The sequence below is a fragment of the Gorilla gorilla genome, chromosome 20 (genome assembly GCF_029281585.2).
Source record: "Gorilla gorilla gorilla isolate KB3781 chromosome 20, NHGRI_mGorGor1-v2.1_pri, whole genome shotgun sequence".
Taxonomy (NCBI): Eukaryota; Metazoa; Chordata; class Mammalia; order Primates; family Hominidae; genus Gorilla; species Gorilla gorilla.
In genome coordinates, this window is record NC_073244.2 from 54,276,271 (window position 1) to 54,292,972 (window position 16,702).

Consider the following 16,702-nt stretch of genomic DNA (forward strand, 5'->3'; position numbering starts at 1 on the left):
GGAGTCACGTGGCTAAGAAGGATGTCCACATGCCTAAGCACCCGGAGCTGGCAGACAAGAATGTGCCCAACCTTCATGTCATGAAGGCCATGCAGTCTCTCAAGTCCCGAGACTACGTGAAGGAACAGTTTGCCTGGAGACATTTCTACTGGTACGTTACCAATGAAGGCATCCAGTATCTCCGTGATTATCTTCATCTGCCCCTGGAGATTGTGCCTGCCACCCTACGCCACAACCGTCCAGAGACTGGCAGGCCTCCGCCTAAAGGTCTGGAGGGTGAGCGACCTGCAAGACTCAAAAGAGAGGAAACCGACAGAGATACCTACAGACGGAGTGCTGTGCCCCCTGGTGCCGACAAGAAAACCAAGGCTGGGGCCGGGTCAGCAACCAAATTCCAGTTTAGAGGCGGATTTGGATGTGGACGTGGTCAACCACCTCAGAAAAATTGGAGAGGATTATTTTGCATTGAATAAACCTACAACCAAAAAGAAAAAAAAAGTAATTATAATACCAAAATAGAACAAAGTGAATGCCACAAGAATTCAGATAAATCTGATGGGAAATACAGCCACACATTGGAATCACTGGGAAACATTTTTAAAAAATGGATGCTGAAGCCCTCACTCCCCATACCTTCTGATTTAGTGGTCTGGCGTGGGACCCAGGCATTGATAATTTTTAAGCTTCCCCAGATGCTACTAACGTGTAACCAGGACGGAGAACTCTCCTGTTTAAATAGGTAGGACGTAGGGCTAAATTAATGGTTTTTAGCTAGATGACCTAGGGAGGTTTTTCAACATACATAAGCCTATACTTTGTTGGCCATATTCGTTAATGGGCTACACCGAGAACTCAGTAATCCAGTTAAAAAACACAAGCTAAATGGAAAAGCCACTTTATTTGATATGTTAAATTATATGGGAAGCATTGTCAAATGGTAAGTGATGCTAAGTATTCTCAATGTTAATTTATGGGTATGTTACTGATATGAATCTTCCAAAAATTATATGAGATTCATAGAAATCTAATATCAGTCATAATGTCATATGCCACAGAATCAACTAGATTTCTATATGAGCCATGTCTTTATCGTAATGAACGCTCATCAGATTTTTAACCATAGTTATTTTAAATCTGTCATTCATAGACAGTTGTTTTGATTCTTCCTCAAAGTATTTCCAATCAGCTACAGTCCAAAATTGCTTCTTGCTTCAAGGAGATTTACAGAAAAGACTCTGACAAGGATTCTTTAATACAAGTTTCTGATGAATTTAAGATACCACTGGACTGTCTAAGAACTTCCAAGTTCTTCTGATACCTTCATGAAATTGCCAGCCAAGACCAAGCAGAAAAAAAACTCAATTTCATTGGACTAAATAATAATAATGATGAGAATGTTTTTATGATTTTTTGTTTGGAGTTTTGCTGATTCTTTAAGTGGTTTGTTTTCCAGATTTATGGAATTTTTTCTTTTAACCAATCTATAGCACACAGTAATTTGACAAAGTATACTTTTGTGAACAAAAATTGAAGCATTTACTTTTGCTCCCTACCTGACTGCCTTAGAATTGGGCAACTATTCATGAGTATTCATATGTTTATGGTAATACAGATATTTGCTTAAGTTCAATAAATATCTGCTCTCTTTATAACAGGATACATTTGAAAACATTGGTTATATTACCAAGGCTTTGACTGGGATATTACATTTGAAAATATAAATAGAATGAAACCACAGATACTGCAGGCAAGTGTAAAGTAAGCCTTGGTTTGGCTTCCTGGTCTCGAGAGGTTTTTGAAAGTTTAATCTGAGATTCCTTATAAAAAATATCCAGCAAAGCAAAGTTTAAGAAGAGCCTATGTGATCCATTACAACTCTTTCTGCACTTATGTAAACAGTCAGGCCAAGTTTGATGAGACTCAATCTATTTTGCAAACAAATTTGCCTTAGTGGTATTATCTTTGGTAGAAATAGAGATGCCCATAGAGAGAAAAATTATGTTGAGAAGAAAAACTGTAGCACAACTTTTATGAGATTTCAGCTCTGTTCATTGTTTTTGAGTTTTTATAATCCACCTGTAGACTGGACTGGACCCTGAATTCTTCTAGTTTCTCCAACCCAATTTCTCCTATGGAATCAGTAAGAACAAGATCTGCTGTGTTCCTGAAGCCCTATAAGCTGGAGGGGGACAACTCAATGTAAATTTCATGGGAAAACCTTCATGTCTGAGGTATGGGCCACTCAGAGCTCACCAAAATGTTTGACATCATAACTAGAGGCACTTAACTGCAAACCAGGACAAGAAGTTGATGACCTCACACTGTGGACAGCTTTTCCCAAGATGTCAAAACAAGACTCCCCATCCTGATGAGGCTCTTGCCCCTCTTAATTTGTCCTTGCTCATGTCTGCCTCTTTTTCTTGGTGAGATAATGCTGTCATTAGAATTTCACAAGAAGTATCTTCTGAGGGTAGCTTAACAGAGTGTTGAATCTGGGATGAATTCATTCCCTTATTTCCACATAACATAAGAGATCCTTTAGTCTACCCAATGGCTGACATTAGCAGCATCTTTTTTTTCCTTCAGCAATAACCACTTTTAATGATTTAGTGTATATTTTTATAATCATAAATTTTACTTGTTTGAACAGGTAATGCATTAACAGTACAAATTTCAACAGGTAGAAAAGCGTATACTGAAAGTGTTCCTCATAACACGTATCCCTCCTCCATCCTATCACCTGGTTTCCCTCTGCAGAGGCAACCAGGAATATCTGTTTCTTATGTCTTATCCAGACATATTCTATGTGTTAGGTTGGTGCAAAAGCAATTGCGGTTTTGCCCGTACTTTTAATGGCAAAAACCACAATTACTTTTGCAACAACCTAATATTTACAAGCACATTGGAAGGCAGCTATGCTCCCCACTATACCACCAACACATCTTATAAGCACATTGGTCTAGTCTTTCTTCTTTTTTTCAAAAGTAAATGGTAAACATTTGAGGCACACTGTTTGCATCTGGCTTCTTCATTTAACAATACATCTTGCAGGTCATTCCACATCAGGATATAAAAAATCTCTTAGTCTTTTTACAGCTGTATACTTGTCTTAGTCCATTTTATGTTGCTATAGCAAAATACCTGAGACTGGGTAGCTTATAAAGAAAACAGGTTTATATGGCTTATGATTCTGGTGGCTGTAAAGTTCAAAATTGGGCATCTGCCTCTGGTGAGAGCCTCAGGCTCATTAGCAGCATCTTTAACACAGCTGTTTTTTCAGAGGTACAGTGGTCCCTTTTAGACTTTAGACCTTCAGACTCACCTGTTCTCACTCCCTGTTTAATTTAACCCAGCCATGGGATGCTAGTTAATAAATTGGCCACTACTAGCTGAACAGGAAGGAGTCTGTGCAGTTTCTGACACTTCTTGTTGCACATGGATAAATACATCGGATATTATAGAGACTTAGTTGCAAAAATTAACAAATGTGCTGCTTGGTTAAAATGGCTAGGCTCTTCTGGCTCACTCTTTGATGTGTTCTATTTTAGTTGGTTTGCATCTTGCCTAAGGTGCATACTCCAAACTCTTGGTATTATCTTCCTGATAGTCATATTAGTAGTCTCCTGGTGTGTTGTATTCTGTTGTATTCTCCAAAAGTTTTTAAATGTTTGCATGCAGCCATCCATTGAATATCAAATGGTGTCTCTTTGGCTGGAGTTACAAAAACTCAAAGAAATGTGTGATCAGGAGGACATTATAACCTATGAATGATGGAAGCCCAAAATGATGGTGATGGAAAGGATTGCTAATGTCTTAAGTTCTGGTCCCTTAGTGAGGTCCTAGAGACTCCAAAACAGAGCCACTCATGCTAAATGCTACATACTCTGACTGAAATTTTAAGGAAGCAGACAGATTCCAAAACAGACCAGTTTTTTTTTTTTCTGAGAACAGGAGATTCCAGTCTACCTGAGTCAGCATAATAAGGAAGTCACCTCTGCTTTAACTTTTACAAAAAAAGTGACCTGAAGTACACTGATGTTAACCAATCCATTTCTATGGCTGTGTTTACTGGTTCTCATTTGACAAAATCCACTGTTCTGTTATTGTATTGCCCAGGGGGAGCTATCACTGTATTTATAGAATGAGTTCTGCCCCAAATCATGAATCACAATTAAAAGCCAATTTGATCTGGCCGGGTGCGGTGGCTCACGCCTGTAAACCCAGCACTTTGGGAGGCTGAGGCGGGTGGACCACAAGGTCAGGAGATCGAGACCATCCTGGCTAACATGGTGAAACCCCATCTCTACTAAAAATACAAAAAAAAAAAAAAAAAAATTAGCCGGGCATGGTGGTAGGCGCCTCGAGGCTGAGGCAGGAGAATGGTGTGAACCTGGGAGGCGGAGCTTGCAGTGAGCTGAGATCGTGCCACTGCACTCCAGCCTGGGCGACAAAGCGAGACTCTGTCTCAGGAAAAAAAAAAGCCAATTAGATTTATAACTAAATTAGTTATAGATCTATAGTAATTTTGTCTTTTGATGCACGTTCACAGCCAGCGATGGCCAATGGTGTCTCTCACGCTGCATCATTCTCACCCTGACCCTCCTGCCTCCCTCTTTCACTTACAAGTACCCTTGTGATACACTGGGCCCACTGAGATAATCCAGAATAACCTTCCCATCTCAAGATTCTTAACCTCATCACATCTTCAAAGTGTTTTTGCCAAATATAGTAACATGCACTGGTTCCAGGGGTCAGGATGTGGACATTTTTAGGAGGCCATGATTCTGTGTAACACACGTACCCTTCATGAACATCAACTACAACAAAAATTAGCTTTGCCTTCCTTCTGTGTCTCACTTTTCTGACTGTGCATAAACTTTAAGATGAAACACAGTAGTTCTGCTATGAACTGGCTGGATGACCATGGACCACTGACTTAAATTCCCTCAGCTTCTTCTCATCTGCAGTAGAAGATGACTCTTTTTTTTTTTTTTACTTTTTTTATTTTCTTTTTTTTTTATTATTATACTTTAAGTTCTGGGATACATGTGCAGAACGTGCAGGTTTGTTACTTAAATTCCCTCAGCTTCTTCTCATCTGCAGTAGAAGGTGACTCTTTTTTTTTTTTTTTTACTTTTTCTTTTCTTTTTTTTAAATTATACTTAAAGTTCTGGGATACATGTGCAGAACATGCAGGTTTGTTACGTAGGTATACATGTGCCATGATGGTTTGCTGCACCCATCAATCGATCACCTACATTAGGTATTTCTCCTAATGCTATCCCTCTCTTAGTCCGCCATCCCCCAACAGGCCCCGGTGTGTGATGTTCCCCTCCCTGTGTCCATGTGTTCTCATTGTTCAACTCCCACTTACGAGTTAGAACATGCGGTGTTTGGTTTTCTGTTCCTGTGTTAGTTTGCCGAGAATAATGGCTTCAAGCTTCATCCATGTCCCTGCAAAGACATGAACTCATCCTTTTTTATGGCTGTGTTGTATTCCATGGTATATATGTGCCACATTTTCTTTATCCAGTCTATCATTGATGGGCATTTGGGTTGGTTCCAAGTCTTTGCTATTGTAAATAGTGCTGCAATAAACATACGTGTGCATGTGTCTTTATGGTAGAATAATTTATAATCCTTTGAGTATATACCCAGTAATGGAATTACTGGGTCAAATGGTATTTCTTGTTCTAGATCCTTGAGGAATTGACACATTGTCTTCCACAATGGTTGAACTAATTTACACTCCCACCAACAGTGTAAACATGTTCCTATTTCTCCACATCCTCTCCACCATCTGTTTCCTGACTTTTTAATGATTGCCATCCTAACTGGCATGAGATGGTATCTCATTGTGATTTTGATTTGCATTTCTCTAATGACCAGTGATGATGAGCTTTTTTCCATATGTTTGTTGGTCAATAAATGTCTTCTTTTGAGAAGTGCCTGTTCATATCCTTCTCCCACTTTTTGATGGGGATGTTTGTTTTTTCTTGTAAATTTGTTTAAGTTCCTTGTAGATTCTGGATATTAGCCCTTTGTCAGATGGATTGATTGTAAAAATTTTCTCCTATTCTGTAGGTTGCCTGTTCACTCTGACGGTAGTTTCTTTTGCTGTGCAGAAGCTTTTTGGTTTAATTAGATCCCATTGGTCATTTCTGGCTTTTGTTGCCATTGCTTTTGGTGTTTTAGTCATGAAGTCTTTGCCCATGCCTACGTCCTGAATGGTATTGCCTAGGTTTTCTTCTAGGGTTTTGATGGTTTTAGGCCTTACGTTTAACTCTTTAATTCATCTTGAGTTAATTTTTGTGTAACGTATAAGGAAGGGGTCCAGTTTCAGTTTTCTGCATATGGCTAGCCAGTTTTCCCAACACCATTTATTAAATAGGGAATCCTTTCCCCATTGCTTGTTTTTGTCAGGTTTGTCATGGTTGTAGATGTGTGGTGTTACTTCTGAGGCCTCTGTTCTGTTCCATTGGTCTATATATCTGTTTTGGTACTAGTACAATTTTTTTTTTGGTTACTGTAGCCTTGTAGTAAGTTTGAAGTCAGGTAGCATGATGCCTCCAGCTTTGGTCTTTTTGCTTACAATTGTCTTGGCTATACGGGCTCTTTTTTGGTTCCATATGAAATTTAAAGTAGTTTTTTCTGAGAAGAAAGTCAATGGTAGCTTGATGGGGATAGCATTGAATCTATACATTACTTTGGGCAGTATGGCCATTTTCACGATATTGATTCTTCCTATCCACGAGCATGGAATGTTTCTCCATTTGTTTGTGTCTTCTCTTATTTCCTTGAGCAGTGGTTTGTAGTTTTCTTTGAAGAGGTCCTTCACATCCCTTGTAAGTTGTATTCCTAGGTATTTTATTCGCTTTGTAGCAATTGTGAATGGGAGTTCACTCATGATTTGGCTCTCTGTTTGCCTGTTATTGGTGTGTGGGAATGCTTGTAATTTTTGCATATTGATTTTGTATCCTGAGACTTTGCTGAAGTTGGTTATCAGCTTAAGGAGATTTTGGGCTGAGATGATGGGGTTTTCTAAATATACCATCATGCCATTTACAAACAGAGACAATTTGACTTCCTCTTTTCCTGTATGAATACCCTTTATTTCTTTCTCTTGCCTGATTGCCCTGGCCAGAACTTCCAATACTATGTTGAATAGGAGTGGTGAGAGAGGGCATCCTTGTCTTGTGCTGGTTTTCAAAGGGAATGCTTCCAGCTTTTGCCCATTCAGTATGATATTGGCTGTGGGTTTGTCATAAATAGCTCTTATTATTTTGAGACATATTCCATCAACACCTAGTTTATTGAGAGTTTTTAGCATGAAGGGGTGTTGAATTTTATTGAAAGCCTTTTCTGCATCTATTGAGATAATCTGTGGTTCTTGTCATGGGTTTTGTTTATGTAATGGATTATGTGTATTGATTTGCATATGTTGAATGAGCCTTGTATCCCAGGGATGAAGCCGACTTGATCGTGGTGGATAAGCTTTTTGATGTGCTGCTGAATTCGGTTTGGCAATATTTTATTGAGGATTTTTGCATCGATGTTCATCAGGGATATTGGCCTGAAATTTTCTTTTTTGGTTGTGTCTCTGCCAGGTTTTGGTATCAGGATGATGCTGGCCTCATAAAATGAGTTAGGGAGGAGTCCCTCTTTTTCTATTGCTTGGAATAGTTTCAGAAGGAACGGTATCAGCTCCTCTTTGTACCTCTGGCAGAATTTGGCTGTGAATCCATCTGGTCCTGGGCTTTTTTGTGCTTAGTAGGCTATTAATTACTGCCTCAATTTCAGAACTTGTTATTGGTCTCTTCAGGGATTCGACTTCTTCCTGGTTTAGACTTGGGAGGGTGTATGTGTCCAGGAATTTATCCATTTCTTCTAGTACCTTTTTAAACTAAAAACATATTTTACTTTTTATAATATACTTTGCATATAGGGTTGTTTTGTCTATATCTGTTTTAATCACATAGTGTAATTACATAATAAGCTCCTAGTAACCCTTTGATATGGTTTGGATCTGTGTCTTTGCCCAAATCTCATATCAAATTATAATCTCCAATGCTGGAGGTGGGGCCTGGTGAGAGGTGATTGAAATATGGGGGAGGTCTCTCATGATATAACATCATTGCCCTTGGTGCTGCCATAATGATTGAGAATTCTTGTGAGATCTGATTGTTTAACCATGTGTAGCACCTCCCCCTTGCTCTCTTCTTCCTGCTTCCATCATGTGAGATGCCTTGCTCCCTCTTTGCCTTCCTGCATTGTAAGTTTTCTGAGGCCTCCCCAGAAGCAGAGCAGGTGCCAGAATTATGCTTCCTGTACAGCCTGCCAAACCGTGGGTGAATTCAACCTCTTTTCTTTTTCTTTTTTCTTTCTTTCTTTTTCTTTTTTTTTTTCTTTTGACACAGAGTCTCACTCTGTCACCCAGGCTGGAGTGCAGTGGCATGATGTCGGCTCACTGCAAGCTCTGCCTCCTGGGTTCACTCCATTCTCCTGCCTCAGCCTCCCGAGTAGTTGGGACTATAGGCGCCCACCACCACGCCTGGCTAATTTTTTGTATTTTTAGTAGAGGCGGGGTTTCACCGTGTTAGCCAGGATGGTCTCGATCTCCTGACCTTGTGATCCGCCCGCCTCAGTCTCCCAAAGTGCTGGGATTACAGGCGTGAGCCACCATGCCTGGCCTCAACCTCTTTTCTTTATAAATTACCCAGTCTCACATATTTCTTGGTAGCAACATGGGAACAGACTAATACACCCTTACATTCAGTAGAACAAACTAGAAAGTAAGCAGTTCTAATTATGTACCTGATGTGAAGTTCAGGACAAAAAACAGAGCTATGAAGATAATGCCTGGAATCTCTCACAGCACGGCCAAGAGGCATAGCTGGGACATGGACTGGCTTTGCTATGGTTACATCACTTGAACTCAGAATCTAAGAGCTCAAATCTAAAGACATAAGCCTACAGACAAATTAAGGAAATGTATATATGCAGAGCAGCTGTTTGATGACCTTAAGACATCTAGTAGATATTATAAACCTGTCTGCCAACAGACCCAGGCACAAATATCTAAATTAAATTCTGAAGACATTTCTACTTTATTTTACCAATAATTTAAAAACTATCTTTATTTAAAGATTACTAAAATTGCATGAACTGAAAAGCATTTGTGCTTATTTACTTTATTTATGAGTACTCATTTATCTTTACATTAAATTGATACCATGTGTAAACTATATACAAACATATGGATAGACATGTACATATATGTAATGTAACATATTGCATATACATTTACCCATAAAGATAAAGGGTGACAAAAAGACTGTAGGGTTTTAATTTTAGGACTTTAAGCATGGGATGGGTAAAACTCACTATTTTAAAAGGACAGTTGGATTCAAATTGTGCCTTTGTAAATGAAAAAGGTAACATTTATCTGAAGAAGCCCTTACTGAGTTTTAGAAAAAATGGGTAGCAAATTTACCTCTCAAAACACAGAAAGGGATAGAATTTAAGCTTTTACAAGAAGGACTTTGGATGTGTTCAAGAAAGGTTAAAAATAGATGCTAAGGTAACACAAAAAAGATAGAAATTTACCATAAGATTTTATAAGAAAACTAATTTTATTTTAATAGGTAGCTTTAATTTGGTCTCTGTTTACCAACTGGACCACTGAGCTCAGGACAGAGCTCATTAAAGAAGAGGGATGACAAAGTCTTTGCAATTTTTAGATCCTAATAATTTAAATATGTGAAAAGAAGACACAATTGTAAGGGAGAGGACCTAGACCTTTAAAAATCAAGGATTTCACTGAATCCCAGGTCCCCAAGAAGAGTAAAATGCCATGGGAACCATAATGTGCAACAATTCCACAGTTTACTTTGCTACAAAGGCATTTTTCTCATTGTTTGAACTGTGTCTTTCTTATCTAAACATGCAAAGATATAAGTAGTCTTCTGAAGTAGTATTCATTTATTATAACCACTGTTAGTCACCTCCAAAACCATAGATTTACCACTGACCCAGCAGCCAGCACACACACAAGATGAAGTATTTGTACAGTACAAAGTAATCGCTGATGACCCTAAAAGCCAGAGGTCAGGTAACACAACAGAAAACAGAGCAGGGTTTTAGACCAGAAAGGAATCCATTCACTCGCAACTCTTGGGGTTCCATGTGGAAAAACACAGAATCTTCCCAAACAGAAAAGTCTGTGGCATCTTTCCTGTTTTTCCTAAGTGGTACCAGGCTGTTCAGAATTCTTTAGGTCCCTTCATGTGGCATCAATGGTAGCAAGAGGGAGATAAAGAGAGGAATGAATAAAAGAACAATTGTTAAGAAAGGAACAGAGAGAGTAAGCACATGATTTAAAATGATTCCAGTCACCTGAAAAAAAAAATTCAAGAAACAAATAAGAAAAGCAGAAAAGTGAAGCAGCATCATTGTCTGGCGTAAATTCCCAAGATTTATTGTCTCATGGCCACAGAAAACTAGGTTTAGCGTGGAAGTTTAATAGGTGAAAGAAAGAGAAGAACTCTCTGCAGCAGAGAGGGGTCCTGGAGAAATGGGTTGCTGCTTCTGTGGTGAAAAGCAGCAGGTTTTATAGATGAGCTTGAGGAGGTGGTGTCTGATTTACAAAGGGCGTGAGATATTAGTCAGACCAGGTGTTCCATTTGCATAAGGTGCAAAAAGCTGGTTAGGGCTAGGTGTGCCATTCACATAGGGTGTGAAAATCTGGCTGCCCCCACCCTTATCTTTTATTATGCAGATGGGTTTTCTACCTGACTGGCACCATGTTGCCAGTTTCTTTACTGTACATGTGGTGACAAAAGGAAAGATGGAGCCTCCATGTAGAACATGTCTGCCCCCCACCCGCCGGTAGCTCCTTTCTATTGGCACAGCTGCTGGCATTCACCTGTGCAAGATTCCAGCTTGCTTATCTATTTCTGCAGTTCGATTTTTCAGGCTGCTCTTTGTTAGAAAAGAAATGATTTGGGGCTGCTTTTTTGTTAAAAGGGAAATTTCACCAAGGACTCTGTTGCTTTTACTATCTGCCTAAATATCTTCTTTCTATCTCCTGTATCATATTTCCCCCCTTAGGAGTAGTAACCCTAACTGCTGTTAAGGGATGTTGGACAATGACTCTTTCTGGCTACTTCCTGCTGAAAAGGGGTGTAGTGTGGGAAACAACAGTTAAGTTTCCTCCTGAGGTCAATCTAAGTGTCCTCAGAAGAGATGCATGTCCATGTGTGGTTCCATTGTGTGCAGCACCATTTGGAGTTTAATAGCTCCTAGATGAGAAGAGATAAATGTTACAAGATGGTTTAGAGTATAGAGTTTGAATATGAGTATTAAGATTATCATTATTAGTTGGGGTACTACAGGCCACAACCATAACAGTAGAGTTTGATACCTGTTAGCTGTTCCGATGGGTTGTAATACTGATTTCCTTCACCAGATGTCACTGCACCTCACCAGAAGCGTTAATATGGAAACTTTTTTTTGGATAAGTGACATTGGATTGGGTGCTGGGAATAACTTTAGTGTTAACTTTGGCTAAATCTTTTCTGTAATGATTAGTCCTGCTATAAAGATGATAATTAAGTGGAATATTACAGCAATTAGAATTTTCCATCCAGAGTTTCACATTGTGAGTGCCACAGTGTATAGTCATGCTGCAAATAGTAGAGTGAGTATAACAATTCCCACAAGGGTGGTGTAGTAAATAATTTTCATGTAAAATTTTACTCCCCAAGATATACAATTTCCCTTTAGGGGTCTATGAAATTACAAATGTAATCCCATGGATAATCAAAATCTCCCTGCAAGTATGTGTCAAAAAGAAGTTCTAGTGTCTGGTGGTGAATCTTGAGAGGAAAGGTAGAAATGACAAAGTATCTGGTGAGGTAGGGGTGGGACTGAGGAGGATGAGTAGACCTCACTCATTTACTTATCTTTTATGATTTTTAGCTTAAGTTCTCCTCTCTCTTCACATTGATATCTGGGACATTCCTCTAGGCTGTCAGGAGTTGCTCCCTCAGCTTTCCAGACTTCGGCTCGAGTGTCACGTATCCAAGAGTCAATAATTGTAACTTTTACCACTGAGGGTGTTGAAAGAAGAACAGTGTAAGTTTCTTCCCAGCTTGAGCTTAGGGAAGGAGAGAGAGAAAGGAGAGCTTTCCTAATACCAAATCTCCTGGGTTACATAAAGGTGGTCTTATTTTCTGTAGTTGGACTTCTGCTAGTTGTGTTAATTTCTGTTGAAAGTGAGCCAGAGAGGTTACATGTTTAACCAATTCAGAGGTTTAATAGAAAATTATTGGTAAGGCCGGGCATGGTGTCTCATGCCTGTAATCCTAGCATTTTGGGAGGCCGAGTCGGGCGGATTGCCTGAGGTCAGGAGTTCAAGACCAGCCTGGCCAACATGGCGAAACCCCATCTGTACTAAAAATTAAAAAAAAATTAGCCAGGCATGGTGGCAGGCACCTGTAATCCCAGCTACTTGGGAGGCTGAGGCAGGAGAATGGCTTGAACCTGGGAGGCAGAGGTTGCAGTGAGTGGAGATTGTGCCACTGCACGCCAGTCTGGGCAACAAGAGCAAAACTCCATCTCAAAAAAAAAAAAAAAAGAAGAAAAAAAAGAAAATCATTGGTAAGGAAAGGTCATCCATACAGCATTTTGAAAGGGCTTAGGCCTAACTTTGAAAAGGTATTTCTTACCCACAGTAAAGCCATGGGTAGAAGAGTGACCCAAGGAAAGTGGGTTTCTTGGGACAATTTTCTGAGGTGTCTTTTGATAATATCATTTGTCTTTTCTACCTTTCCTGAGAATGGGGGTCTCCAAGCACAATGGAGATGACACTGTATGCCTAATGCCTTTGAGACCCCCTGTGTGATGGTTGCCTTAAATGAGGGGCCACTGTCAATTTTGAGGTACTTAGGTAGACCAAAGCAGGGAGTTATTTTATTAGCTAACACTTTTATTACCTCAGAGGCCTTTTCTGTAAGGCATAGAAATGCTTCTACCCAGTTAGTGAAAATATCTACCTATACCAGGAGGTATTGGATGCCCTTCGTCTTTGGCATGTGGGTGAAGTCTATCTGCCAGTACTCCCCTGGATAGTTTCTCATCCTTTAAGTTTGAGGAGGAAGAAGCCGCCTGTTGGAATTATTTTTAAGACAGACTTCACAAGTGTTAACAACATGCTCAACTGTTTTTAGTAAGTTATCTCCTGAAAACAATCTCTGGGCACACTGATAAGTTTTATCATTTCTCAAGTGAAAATCTTGGTGAAGGATATTAAGGGTGTTCCACTGGCTGGAGGCTGGCAAGTGGAGTTTGCCATCCTCTGACTATTGCCATCCTGAGGGCTGGAAAGTGTACCCTTGAGAGATGGCCCAAGCTATCTCTGCAGGGGAGTACTGAGGCTTAATTTTTCTTATGGAGCCTTCCCAGATTAGAGAGCCTTTTAGTGTGTTAAGATCCTGAGGCTTTCTTGCCATTGACTTGGCTGCCTGATCAGCTAACTTGTTTCTTTTGGCTAATTCATCTCTTCCCTTCTCATGTCCCTTACAATGCATTACTGCTACCTGTTGTGGAAGGAAAACTGAGGATAATAACCTGTTAATTTCCCGATGGTATTTTATAGGAGATCCATTAGTGGTAAGACTCTTTCCTTCCAAATTGCAGCATGAACATGCATCAGGGGAACCTGCCCTCAATATTTCAATGTAGGTTCTTTCTATTTTTCATAAGTTTTGGCCGGCTGAGAAATAAAGAGTACAAAGAGAGGAATTTTACAGCTGGGCCTCTGGGGGTGATATTACATATCGGTAGGACCGTGATGCCCACCTGAGCCACAAAACCAGCCGTTTTTATTAAGGATTTCAAAAGGGGAGGGAGTGCAAGAACAGGGAGTAGGTCACAAGATCACATGCTTCAAAGGGCAAAAAGGAGAACAAAGATCACATGCTTCTGAGGAAACAGGACAAAAGGCAAAACAGAACTACTGATAAGGGTCTATGTTCAGCTGTGCATGTATTGTCTTGATAAGCATCTTAAACAACAGAAAACAGGGTTTGAGAGCAGAGAACTGGTCTGACCTCAAATTTACCAGGGCGGGTTTTTTTCCCCACCCTAATAAGTCTGAGGGTACTGCAGGAGACTAGGGCATATTTCAGTCCTTATCTCAACCACATAAGACAGACACTCCCAGAGCGGCCGTTTATAGACCTCCCCCCAGGAATGCAATTATTTTCCCAGAGTATTAATATTAATATTCCTTTCTAGGAAAAGAATTTAGTGATATCTTCCCTACTTGCACGTCCATTTATAGGCTCTCTGCAAGAAGAAAAATATGGCTCTTTTTGCCTGACCCCGCAGGCAGTCAGACCTTATGGTTGTCTTCCCTTGTTCCCTAAAATCGCTGTTATTCTGTTCTTTTTCAAGGTGCACTGATTTCATATTGTTCAAACACACATGTTTTACAATCAATTTGTACAGTTAGATACAATTATCACAGGGTCCTGAGGTGAGGTACGTCCTCAGCTTACAAAGATAACAGGATTAAGAGATTAAAGTAAGACAGGTGTAAGAAATTATGAAAGTATTATTTGGGAAGTGATAAATGTCCATGAAATCTTCACAATTTATTTTCCTCTGCCATGGCTCCAGCTGGTCCCTCCGTTCAGGGTCCCTGACTTCCTGCAACAAGCATGGAGAACTAAGAAAGCATACTTGGAGTCAGTGTAAATGTTAGCTACCTTTCCCTTGCTTAATTCAAGTGTTCTTGTAAGAGCTATCAGTTCAGCTAGTTGAGCATTTGTGCCTGGAGAGAGGGGCCCACTTTCAGTAACATCATTCAGAGTGACTATGACATATCCTGCCTTATGGACTCTGCTTTCCAAAGAAATTTCCATCCATGAAGAGGCTGCAGTTTGGATTTTCTAGAGGAGGTTCCCTGAGATCCTCCCTGGCTATGCAGGTCTTTACCAGATCTTCTTCATAGTCATGTTCAGGTTCCTCAGGGTGGAAAGTGGTTAGGTTTAGGTGAGAACAAGTTTTCAGTTGGATTGTAGACCCTTCTAACAGCAGAATGTAATATTTAAGGAGCCAGCTGTCTGTTAGCTGAAGGCTTCCCCTAGAAGACAGCAATCTTGCTACATTATGTGGGGTATAAAGAGTTAAGCCATTTCAAAGGGTCAATTTGGTGGCCTTCAATACCAGTAGGGCCATTGTGGCAACTGCTCGGAGGCATGCTGGCCATCCTTTAGCCATCAAATCAAGTTCTTTGCTTAGGTAGCCCGCTGGCTGTTGAGTTGGTCCTCGGGCTTGAGTTAAAACTCCCAGGGCCGTTCCCTGCATTTCTGATACATAAAGATTGGAGGCCCTCCCTATGGGAAAGCTGAGGGATGGTGCCTTAAGTAAGGCTTGTTTTAGCTGGTTGAAGGCCTTTTGAGCTTCAGGTTCCCAGGTTAGAAAATGAGTTTTAGCCACTTGAGTTTCTTTTATGAGGTGATATAAGGGATGTTCTATCTCACCGTACCCAGGTATCCATAGTCTGCAAAATCCTGTGATGCCCAAAAATCTTTAGTTGCTTGAGGGTTTTAGAGAGTGGGAAAAAGGAAATGGACTTAATCCTTTCTTCTCCTAATGATCTGGTCCCTTCAGACAATATTAAGCCTAGGTACTTCACTGAGGTTTGGCAAAGCTGGGCCTTGGATTCTGAAACCTCTGTCTGCTAAGAAATTAAGAAGAGTTTTCAGTGCCTTCCTGAGAAGCTTCCTCAGTTGCAGCACAGAGCAGCATGTCACTCATATATTGCAAGACCCTGACCTGAGGATGGGAAAACTCAGAGAGGTCCTTTGACAATGCCTGTCAAAAGAAGTGAGGACTGTCTCAAAATCCCTGAGGCAGCACCATCCATGTTAACTGGGTGGTCTGGCCAGAGGGATCTTCAAAGGCAAACAAGTATTGAGAGTGAGGATGTAATGGTATACAGAAAAAGCCATCCTTTATATCTAGGATTGTGAACAATTTAGTTCCCTCAGGTATTTGAGTTAGCAAGATATAGGGATTAGGGACCACAGGATGAATTGGGACTGTGGCCTTATTAATGAGGCAGAGGTCCTGAACTAGCGTACATGCCCCACTGAGTTTTTGCACTCCTAATATTGGGGTGTTGCAGGGGCTGTTACCGGGTTTGAGGAGGACTCAACCTATCCTTCCTTGAACGGCCCACGCTTCTGGATTAATATTCGCTTCCACTGGGGGAGACAAAGTGTTTATCCTGGGGCTGTAAGGATGTTGGCCCCCATGTGATTAAAAATATTTCTACCTAATAAAGGAGTGAGACTTTCAGACATACTTAAGAAGGCATGTATAAATAATAGGTCTCCCACTCTACAACTAAGGGGTTGAGAAAAATACCGGGTTAGAACCTTTCCTGAGATGTCTATCACAGTCATGCTACAGGAAGAGGGGAGGCCTGGATTAGAGAGAAGAGAGAGGCTGCCTCCAGTGCCCAGAAGGAGGTCCACGCTTCTTTTAATTTCCAGTATCACCTGGGGTTCCTGTGCAGTAATGGCAGCTTAAGCTGCTGGAGCCAGGGGTTTGAATCCTGGGACCCATCGGTCCCATTGGACCATCTGTGAAACTGATTCTGATCTCAGTGACCTCCATCTCTAGGGGCAGT